This window comes from Papio anubis, chromosome 12 (assembly GCF_008728515.1).
Source record: "Papio anubis isolate 15944 chromosome 12, Panubis1.0, whole genome shotgun sequence".
NCBI lineage: Eukaryota > Metazoa > Chordata > Mammalia > Primates > Cercopithecidae > Papio > Papio anubis.
The window spans coordinates 98,317,253-98,329,459 of NC_044987.1; positions in this window are offsets into that span (position 1 = coordinate 98,317,253).

Below are 12,207 nucleotides of genomic sequence, written 5' to 3' on the forward strand. Positions count from 1 at the left end.
CTTATCTTTATTTTTTTCTTTCTGCTAACTTTGCAATTTATTTACTCATTTTTTCTAGTTTTCTAAAGTGAAAGCTTACATCATTAATCTTAACTATTATTTTTAATTTTGCTCTTTTCTAAATGTAAATACTTCTATAAATTTCCTGTAAGCATGGCTTTAGTTGCATATCACAAATGGAATAGGTTGCGTTTTTATTTTATTATATTCAAAATATTTTATATTTTCCTTTTTTTCTTTAAAATGTCTTATTTTAAAGCTATTAATTTTCAAATATTCCAAGTGTACCAGTCATCTTTCTGCTAATACTTTACTGTTTGATTTCACTGTACTCAAAGAACATATTCTATATGATTTCAATGCACTGAAATTCAGAGATTTTTAAGGTTCTTAATTACTGTCCATTTTGGCGAATTCTCCATGTGCACTAGAGAAGGGGACATATTCTGTGATCATTAGCTAAAGTGTTCTAAAAAAATCAACTGGGTCAAGCTGGCTGTTAGTGTTGTTCAAGTATACTATGTAATTATTAACTTTTAATCTACTTATTCTTTTAGTTACTAAAAGAAGAGTTAATAAATTCCATCCTGTAATTGTGGATTTTCTGTTTCCCTTTTCAAGTCATATTAGTGCACATTTCATGTATTTTGAAGTACTTTTATCAGGCTTGTACACATTTAAGATTGCTATGTCCTTTTGATGAATTGACCCTTTTATCAACATGAAATATTTCTCTTTTCCTCTAATATTTATCATTCCAAAGTCTAATTTGTATGTTATTAGTGTAGTCCCTCAATATTTCTTTTGATTAGTGTTTTCATGTATTTTTCATTATTTATATTTAATCAATCTTCATATTTGTATTTAAAGTCAGTTTTTTGTGGAGAGCATAAGAAGTGATAAATTTTGAAAACTGATATAAAGACATGCATTCTAATTAAAGTCCAGAGAATGCAAACATATGAAGAATAAAATAAAATCTATTTAAAACCATGTAATTGTGTGTGAAAAAATTACTGTATATGGAGGGTACATAATACTTGATAATAACAATAATGAATATGTTATTAATTTATTTACTGTGTTATACTTTTTATTTTTATTTTGGAGTATACTCTTTCTACTTATTTTTTTAAGTTAACAGTAAAACAGTTGCAGGCAAGTCCTTCAGAAGTATTCTAGAAGAAGAAATTGTCATAAGAGATAACAGCTCCATGCATGTTATTGGCCCTGAAGACCTTCCAGTGGGATAGGATATGGATGTGCAAGAGAGTGACATTGATGATACCATGTGTAAGTCAAGGCTAAAATGTGTGTTTGTGTCTTCATTTTTAACAAAATTTTTTAAACTAAAAAATAAAACAAAAATAAAATATAATAGAATAAAGATATAAAGAAGGAAAATGGGCCAGGCGCGGTGGCTCACACCTGTAATGCCAGCACTTTGGGAGGCCGACGTGGGCAGATCACTTGAGATCAGGAGTTTGAGACCAGACTGGCCACCATGGTGAAATCCCATCTCTACTAAAATACACAAATTAGCCAAGCGTAGTGGCGGGCGACTGTAATCCCAGCTACTCGGGAGGCTGAGGCAGGAGAATCACTTGATCCAGGGAGGCAGAGGTTGCAATGAGCTGAGATCGCTCCACTGCATGCCAGCCTGGGCAACAGAGCAAGACTCTGTCCCAAAAAAAGGGAAAATGCTTTTGTATAGCTGTATGTGTTAGTGTTTTAAGCAAATTATTAATACAAAAGGGTCAAAAAGTTAAAAAGTTTATAAAGTTAAAAAGTTAAGCTAAACTAAGGTTAATGTATTATTGAAGAAAAATATTTTTAATAAATTTAGTGTACAATACTTGTATAGTATTTATAAAGTCTATAGTAGTATACAGCAATATCCTAGGTCTTCACATTTACTCACTACTCAGTCACTGACTTACCCAGAGCAACTTCCAATCCTTCAGGTTTCATTTATGCTGTGTGCCTGTGATGGTTAATATGGAGTATCAACTTGATTGAATTGAAGGATGCAAAGTATTGTTTCTGAGTATGTCTGTGAGGGTGTTGCCAAAGGAGATTAACATTTCAGTCAGTGGACTAGGAGAGGAAGACTCACCCTCAATCTGGGTGGGTACAATCTAATCAGTTGTCAGGACAGCTAGACTGAAAAGGAGGCAGAAGAATATGGAAGCACTAGACTAGCTGAGTCTTCTGGCCTCCATCTTTCTCCTGTGCTGAATGCTTTCTGTCCTCAAACAGTGGACTCCAAGTTACTCAGCTTTTGGACTCTTGAACCTACATCAGTGGTTTGCCAGAGGCTTCCCAACCTTTGGCTACACACTGAAGGCTGCACTGTTGGCTTCCTTACTTTTGAGGTTTTCGGACTTGCATTGGCTTCCTTGCTCCTCAGCTTGCAGATGGCCTTGTGATCATGTGAGTCAATACTCCTTAATAAACTTCCTTTCATATATGCATTTTAGCCTATTAGTCCTGTCCCTCTAGAGAACCCTGACAAATACAGTGCCCTATTCAGGTGTGCCATTTTTAAAAATCTTATATGCTGTATTTTTACTCTACCTCTTCTATGTTTAAATATGTTTAGATACACAAAACTTACCATTATGTTATAATTGCCTACAGTATTCAGTAAAGTAATATGCTGTACAGGTTTACAGTCTAGGAGCAATAGGTAGTACCATTTAGCTTAGGTGTATAGAGGGCTATACAATCTAGATTTGCATAAATCAACTCCATGATGTGCATAGAATCAAGAAATCACCAAACAAGTTTCAAAACATATTCCCATTGGTAATTCATGCATGACTGCATATTTATTTGGTTCTGTTTCTCTGGAGAACCCTGACTAATTCACCTTCCCAATGGACATCTTCACATTCATCATGGGTTCTTATTTCAATGTACAAAATATCTCAATTTCACCATTCTTCAACATACCATATTTAATTCAAACCATCATTAACTATTGTCTGAACCACTACAATAACTTTATTACTTGTCTTCACACTTCTACTTCCCCTTTTTTAGGGCTGATAGAAGTCTGTGGAATAGTGGAGAATGATTCTGAAGAGGCAGTAGAAGATATTTGAAACACATGTTGTTATAGTGCTAATTACTATTTAATATATTTGGCATTTTTAATCCTTAAAAGAAAAAACTATGCAGCATATTTTTGGAAAATAGATCTTGAGCTTAAGTCAGAAATAGGAAGAAAATTTCATTGAGTATCAGGCTTTATACTGTGCTCTTTTACCTAAACTGCTTTGTTTTAATATATAGTTAATTCATTACCAGCTGTATAACACAAACTGCACTTAATCTTTTCATTCTTTCATTATTCTAGAGGAATTAGTTATTTGTCATATTTTTGTATAAGGTAGTTAAGTTTTGGAAGGGTGAAACTGTCAAGTGATGAAGTTAAAATCAGTTAAAATTGCATGTATAATCTCCCCTATGCCATCTCATCTTACTAGTAACACAGCATCTTTGTAATAACTCTTGTTTAAAATAATGAGTAGGCTAATTTTTGGCAACGGAAATGGGAAAATTCTGTAATTAGAGAATCAAGCTCCAGGAAGGATCTATAGAATTTAATGAAAGACTACAACAGAAAGTGAATTCAGAGAAGGTAAGACTATCGAGGAAATTTGGCAGCTGGGTCTAGTTTATTATAGAGATACCTGGGATTATATATTATTACTCCATGATAGTTTAGTTGGGTTACTAATTTGAGAAGTCTGAGGAATTTATCTCCTATATGTAATTCAACTGCTAGGGATTTGATGCTGAAAAGCCCTGCTATACTCCCTAATTCAATGAAAGATTAGAACTACATTGATAACAATTGCCAGATTATTGTTTCTGTTGCTTTTGTTGTTATTTTCATTTTATCTTCTCAGACTCCAGCTGTCCCTAGGTCCATCTGTTTTTATTGCATTTACCATATACTACGCAGCATGAAGCTTACTGAAATCACATTCATAGAAATCTGCAGGTGCAACTTTGACATACTCGGCACCTGCAAACACTTATAAAATTTACCAAGAGGCATTTTCAGCCATTTGGGAATGAATAAAAAACAATTAGTAAATAACATAAACCCTTAATATTGTTATTGTTATTATTCTTTCAAAACCAATGTCTTCCAGTTTTCTCCTAGAGGACCAAATCTAAGCCAAGTTTGAATTAAAAATAAAATAATAACTCACTTTGGGTTCTCCAAACACATTAAAGTGCTGGAAATTCTCTTAGCTGCTTGCAAAAAAAAATTCCCCATTCTTCTTAATGGTCAGATAATTAAAACTGGCAAAATACACTTCTACTAAGCTCTTGGAAAGTAAAAATTACCTGTGAGAAAACAATATAAGATATTTCCATCTGAAATGTTTCCCCAAAAAAAGTTCATTCCTCTTTTAATACCTTCATTAACTAGCATCAATAAGCATTTGTCTGAACCACTTATTAAGAGATGAGCACTTTCCAAACAGCAAAATTAAGTGAAAATTCCAATTTCCCATCCGATTTACTTTTAATTAATCGTCATTCATTTTAGTGTTTGTACTCATTCTTTCATACACAGTGCATGGCTGACCTTTAAAATTGTACATAAATCAAGAAATGCAAAGCTATTACTCCTTCAGCAATCAAAAATTTGATTGGTATTTTTCTTTCATTTATTTTATGTGTAGTATCTATATATATTGAAGCAAAAAGGTAGATGGAAAGGCATTTTGATTGATCAAGCATTTTGACTGATCTAACATATCAGGAAATACTTAGCATTTAGCCCCTCATGGTTGAACTAAAACCATGTTAAGAAAATAAGAATCCATTAAAGTTTTCCTTTTCATAATTTGAATTACCTTTATAATAGAAAACAATAAACTCTTTTACATAAATATTTCTTTATATGAATAAGATTGTCAATAAGCAGCCACAAAAACGTAATTTCAGACCTCTTTGGAATTGGAAACCCTATATATCAGGCACCTTTAAATATATTATTTTATCAAATCCTATAAAAGTATCCAGAAGTTGAAATTATGAACTATATTTTATATAACAGAGCCTCTTACTATCACGTGCTTACCACATAGAATATTAAAAATTCTAAGTGACTTACACATATTATTCATTTAAGATGCTTAATTATCCAGGAAAAAGAATCCATTATAATCTACATTTTATAAACGAAGTCACTGAGACATAGAGGGGTTATGCAATTTGGTCAAAATCACACACTCAGTAACTGGTAGGAAAATATTTGAAACTAGAAAATCATGAAAAGCATTTCCCTACTTTACCAAAAACAGTGGCATGTAGGTCCCTCGTACATTAGCAAGTCAAAGTTACACAGGATTGACTAGATGGGATTTTTAAAAGCCAAGATAATTATCAAGTGGTTTCATTCAAATGTATACTGGAAAACCACGATATTATTAGTACAAAATGGGAGAGCGACTGTAGCATTGCTTAATCCTAAAAGATTTACACCAAAATATTTCAGAATAATCTTCAATTTTTTAAAGATAATCCAAAATCTAGCATATAACCTAAATGTAATTCAAAATATAATATAGTAGAAAGGGCTCCAAACTGAAAACTGAAGTATAGAATCCTCTAGTAGTTTTCCATTAGAGCATTTTTTAATATTAAAATATTCACTTTTCACTTATTTTCTTGAACTCTAGGGAAGTTTAGATCAAAAGTGGAGGTATTCAATGAAGAAAGTCCATTAGTTTGTAAAAGATAAACAGCTGGGCTTGATAAATAGGAACATTTATTTTCTCCCCTTACTTACAATGAGGTAAAAGTATTATTTTTGAATTTAATTCATTTTATTGTGTTTTCAAATATCACATATAAAAAGACATTCAACATGGTAGTCATTAAGAAAATAAAATTAATGCCACAATTAGGTATTATTCCACCCCCACCCCTCCACTAGCAAGGCTAAAATTTAAAAGATTGATCATAACATGCATTGGCAAGGGCACAGAAAAATTAGAGCCCTCATTCACTGTGGGTAGGAATTTAAAATAATAGTAGGACTTTGGAAACAGTTTGTTAGTTTATTTTTTTTTTTTTAAAGTAAACCTACAATACAAACCAAACATTTATAGTCCTAGATAACACATAAAAAGAAAACCGAGGCATATGCCTACTCCATTAGCTTGCCAGGCTGCTATTCAAGGTACCACAGACTGGGTAGTCTAAACCACAGAAGTTTACTGTCCCACAATTCTGGAAGCTAGAAGTCTGAGATTATGGTGTCAGCAGGACTGGTTTCTTCTAAGTCTTCTTTTCTTTGCTTGTAGATGGCCATCTTCCTCCTGTGTCTTCACAGGGTCGTCCCTTAGCAAGTGTCCAAATTTCCTCTTTTTTCAAGAACATCAGTCATATTGGCATAGGGCCTACCTAAATGACCTTATTTTAATTGCCTCTTTAAAAACCCTATCACCAAATACAGTTACATTCTGAGATGCTGGAGATTAGGACTTTATATATGAACTTTGTTGATACTCATTTCAGCCCAGAACAGTCACGCAAAGATTTGTACACAAATGTATGTAGCAATTTCATTTGTAATACCCACAAAGTGGAACAACTCAAATGCCCATCAACAGAAAAATATATAAACAAATTGTGTCATACCCTTATAATGCACTACTATGCAGCAATAAAATCAATTATATCTTGTCATTTGAGACAACATGGATGAAACTAAAGGACATTAACTGAAATAAGCCAGGCACAGAAAGACCAACTTTGCATGTTCTCACTTATTTGTGGAAGCTAAAAATTAAAACAATTGAACTAATGGAGATAATTGAACTAATAGAATGATGATTACCAGAGACTGGGAAAGGTAACAGGGGTTGGGAGGAAGGGGTATGGTTAATGGGCACAAAAATATAGTTAGATAAAAGGAACAAAATCTAGTATTTGATGGTAATTATACATTGCAAAATAACTAAAAGAGTATAATTGGATTGTTTGTAATGCAAAGAAAGGATAAGTGCTTGAAGTGATGGAAAAAAATTAGAAATGTTAACTAAGAAATATTTCTTATGCAGAACAACACAGATACATTGCAAATGATTATGCTACATGAAATAAATCAAGTCAAAAAGCATACAGTAAGTTTTTCTAAAAAAATATATAGACAATGCAAACTAATCTACAGTAGTAGAAAGAAAATATATGATAACCTAGGATTGGGACATGGGAGTGAGAAAAGAAAATATTGCAGAGGCATGAGGAAGCATTTAAGGGTGACAGAAATGTGTATTATCTTGATAGTGGTGATAGTTTTACAGATACACACATTTTTTAAAAGATCATATTCTACACTTTAAATCCTTTCATACATTATGTCAATTATAATTCCATGAAACTGTGAACATTTAAAAAATCAGGTTCAATAATGATAGTCATGACCATAGAAAACTTTGGACATATGGGCAAAAGCCATATGGAGAGGGGTTGCATGACAAATTTGGCCCAATGGTATTCAGTGTCAAGTATCAGACAGTTATTACTATGTGTTACTCTTATGAAAGAATATTTTTGTATGAAGCCTTTTATTTCAGAAATCGAACTTCTCTATTTTTCAGAACTTGAACATTGATTTTTTTTTATATGTCTTACTCTCTTAGGCCTATAAAACATATTTATCCTTTAAAAGTCAACTCAAATATTTTTTCCTTTGTGAAGCTCTGCCTTATCTATTCTTCACGGTACCAGTTTTCTACGGTTGTCATTACAAATTACTACAAAGTTGGTATCTTAAAACAATAGAAATTTATTCTCTCATTGTCTGGAAACTGGAAGTCTGAGGGCAAAGTGTGGGGAGGGTCATTCCCACTTTAAAGTCTCTAGAGAAGACATTCCCCTTTGCCTCTTACAGCTTCCAATGGTCTCAGGCATTCCTTAGCTTGAGGAAGCATAACTACAGCCTCCGCCTCTACTTTCACAAGGCATCTTCTTCTTGTGTGTCTCTGTGTCTCTGTATTCAAATTTTCCTCTTTTTACAGAAGCATCAGTATGACCTAATATTAATTTAACTAATTAAATTTAAAGACTCTGTTTCCAAATAAGGTCACATTCTCAGGTTCTGGATGGACATGAATTTTGTTGTTGTTGTTGTTGGGGCTGTCAGGGAGCAGATACTATTCAGCCCAATACAGCTCACACTCTTACCACCAAAATTTATGTCTATCCCAATGAAAACTACATTTACAACATTTCAACATCCAAAAAGTTTTAATTCATTTGAGCATAACCCCTAAATTTAAAATCTCATATAAAATCAACTATAAGCAATTCAAATTTCATTATCTAAATCATCAAATAACTATGGGTATTATCCATTATGGGGCAAAATTTTCCTCTGTCTGTGGGCCTGTGAAAGTAGAAAACAAATTATCTGATTCTAATGTACATAGGACAGATATAGGATAAAATTTTCATTCTGAAAGGGAGAAAATGAGAAGGGTAATGGGTCACTGGTCTAAAGTAAATTTGGTATCTAATAGGTTAAATTCCACTAGGATGCAAGGCTGGGAATAATTCTCTGTGGCTCAGTCAACCCCTAGGCTCAAGGAGGCCCCATTAGCTCCTCTTCTGGGCCTGCAGAAGCCCCAGTAGCCCCTGCCATGTACCTGTCTGACTGGCATTTTCTGTAGGCTTCTTTCCTCTCTCCTAATTTTTCCTTTTTGTTGATGGCTATGCAAACATAAGTACTTGAGCAGTACTATCAGTTCATTTCAAGGTTGTATCCAAGAAATTAAACAGCTGTCCTTCATTTCATCCTATGTAATCTACCCTTCAGTCCACATTGGCAGTGTTGCTGCTAATATAATATTCTTAAAAACTTTGTTAGTTTCCCAAATATATGAAGGAGACCCATGACATTGCACAAGAAGGTTCTCTACAGATTCTTCTAGGATAACCCATTTCTATTCCTGGTTTCTGCTGAGATGGGAGATTGGATTCACGTGTCACACATCATCTCTTCAGCAAAAGTTTGTTCTCATCTATAGCCTTGGATGTATTCCTATAATATAATATCTAGATACGTTGAGAATTTTCCAAATTATCCAGTGCTGGTTCACTTTTACTTAAAAGTTCCAGTATCTATTTATGTCTTTTCTCTCTCTCTCTCTCTCTCTCTCTCTTTTTTTTTTTTTTTTTGTTATTAGCTCAAGAAGAAACCAACCCATATAATTTACAACTTGCTTAGAAATCTCCTCAGCTAAATATTCAAGTTCAGAGCTTACAAATTTTACTTTCCAACCCAATACTACAACTCAATTCAGCCAAGTTTCCTGCCACTTTCTAGCAAGGGGTTGTCTTTCAGCCAGTGTCCAGTAATGTTTCTTTTATTTTTCTGAGACTATACCAGAAGAACCTTTAACATTGATACTTATACCAACATTCTGTTGATGATGTCAGCAATTATCTAAAATAAAAGAAAAGCTATCCAACATACTCTTTACTTCCTTCTGATCCCTCACTAGAATTGCCTTTAACATCCATATTCCTATCAACAGTCTTCTAAAGGTAATGTGAGCTTTTCTGACAATGCACTTCAAAATTCTTTTAGCTTTCAAATCTTTACCCAATTTTAAATCCACTTCCACGTCTTTTTTTTTTTGGCTGCAGAAATATCTCTCTTTTGGTATTAAAATCTCTACTAGATTCCAAGGTCCACCATAAAAATTACAATAAACGAGGTGACTCAAAACAATAGAAATTCATTCTCTTACAGTTATACAGACTAGACATCTGGAGTCAAGTTTTCAGCAAGGCCATGCTCCCATTAAAGTCTCTAGGGAAGAACCCTTCCTTGCCTCTTCCAGTTTCTGGTGACCCCAAGCATTTCCTGGCTTAGAACAGAATAACTTATTTCTCTGGTTTCTATCTTCACAAGACCATTTATTATGTGTTTTTCTGTGTCTCTGCATCCAATTTTTTCTTTCATAAATAAGGACACACAGAAAAATGTTTTAAAGTGCTAACTAGACAATTACAAAAGTTCATACACACAATGAATTACACTATGTAAAATATTCATGAAAGCTATCACTGAAAAGAAACTCACTAAATCAGCAAACATAGATAGTGATAATCTTTGGTTAATGAAATTTGATATTTTTAAATTGCTTATTGAAAAATTTATTTCCAAAACTTTCATGATAAACATAATTTTATAAATATATAAAACACTTTTGACATTAAATAGAAGAGTTATAGATATAACATAAAAGGTCATCTAACATGTCAATCCAGTAAACTAGTTTTAGAGCTTACCATAATCCAATCTTACCTAATCTTAACTAATTACATTCACAAACATCGTGTTTCCAATAAAAAATGTCATATTCTGAGGTTCCAGATAGACAGGAATTTGGAAGGGGTTGCTATTCAACTCATTTCAAACACCAAGCAAGATCAGCTTCCCTCATTTGAATGTTTCATTAATACCCTGTATCAAATTCTACTGTAGAATGCATCATATAATCTGCTAATTGTTTGCTTGGGTTTCTGTCCACTCTACTAAACAATAAGGACTACAAATAACTGATTTCATTTTTAATTTCTTACCTGTCACTGTACCCCCACTGTTTAAATACAGTATCCAAGACATAATCCAGTATATGATTATTTAATGATTTATAATATAAATGAATATTACATAACCCCTGGAGCTAAAGTTTAATTGAACAAAATGGTTCATAGTCACCAATAAGATAATACTGAACACATTTTAGCATCAAAGCCCGTTAGCTTTTTACAAAAATAGTTTTAAAAATTGCCATAAAGCAAACACTAATATTGCATCTAAAGGTAATAAAATCACAGTTAAAAACAGACATCTAATTAATTCTTTGTCTTGTTGTAATTAAAATGAATTTACTTATATTTATTGTTTTTCTGTGGGAATAGAAGACCTTCTATTAAAGTATAGAAGTATTTTAAAGTATAGAAGTCTTCTATTAAAACATTAAAGACCAAAAAGAAAAAAAAAAAAAAAAACAGAGCTGCAATATTACCGATTTCTTAAACTATTTATGTTTTAAACAGTATAGATCTCCAATTTCATAAATTGCAGAGGTTTGATTTTTTATTATCTTATTTCTAAGTACTGTAGTAGGAAGAAGATTTTATGACACAGATCTTGTTCACTTATGCATTTGCTAAACAGTAGGATTATTCACATAAAAAACAAAAATAAAAACAAAAGCAAAAAAACCTTTATAAAGAATATACAGATATTAAGACAACCATTATTTTAGTGAGAAATGAGGATTTGAGTGTCAGTTGTTTTATTTACTAGTTTCTAGCAATGATTCTCCTATACGATAATTTGCAATGTGAGTTTTTTAATTTTTTTTTTATTTTTTGAAAGGCTAGTGAAAACAGTATATTCATCAATGATAAATACATACAAGTCAATGTATCCTCCTGAGTAGGAGTATAGGGTCCTGCAATCAGATTGCATGCATCTTAGGCTTGTATCCCATACTTATTAGATCTAAAATCTTAGAAGATACATTCTCTAAATTCTAAACTTATGACAAAATGAAATTAGCACTTATCATATACCTGTCACACAAAAAATGCTATTTTTTATTTCCTTTTCTCTTCTTTTTTTATTTCCCTCTCCTCGTGAGCAAACAGACTTACTCAAACATTTTATTTATTTGTGATTAATAAAATTCTTAGCTGTTATGATTATTCTTCAGGACAGAATTCATTTGAAATCGGAAAAATGGTGGTTTCATGCTGAGCAAGCACTAAGATTATCAGCTATATATGGCTTTGTAATTAAATCATGGTTAATTCACCAGGTGGAATATTATGCATCCATTAAAATGTTTTTTTAAATATTGTAATGATACAGAAAAATGTTTTAAAGTGCTAATTAGATAATTATAATATAAAAGTTCATATACACAATGAATTAAACTATGTAAAATATTCATAAAAGCTGTGACTGAAAAGAAACTCACCAAATCAGCAAACATGAATAGTGATAATCTTTAGTTAATGAAATTTTGCTTTTAAATTGCTAAATGAAAAATTTATATCCAAAATTGTCACAATAAATATGATTTTATAAATACAAAAACCATTTTAGATATTAAATAGAAGAGTTACCATGTAACATAAAAGGTCATCCAG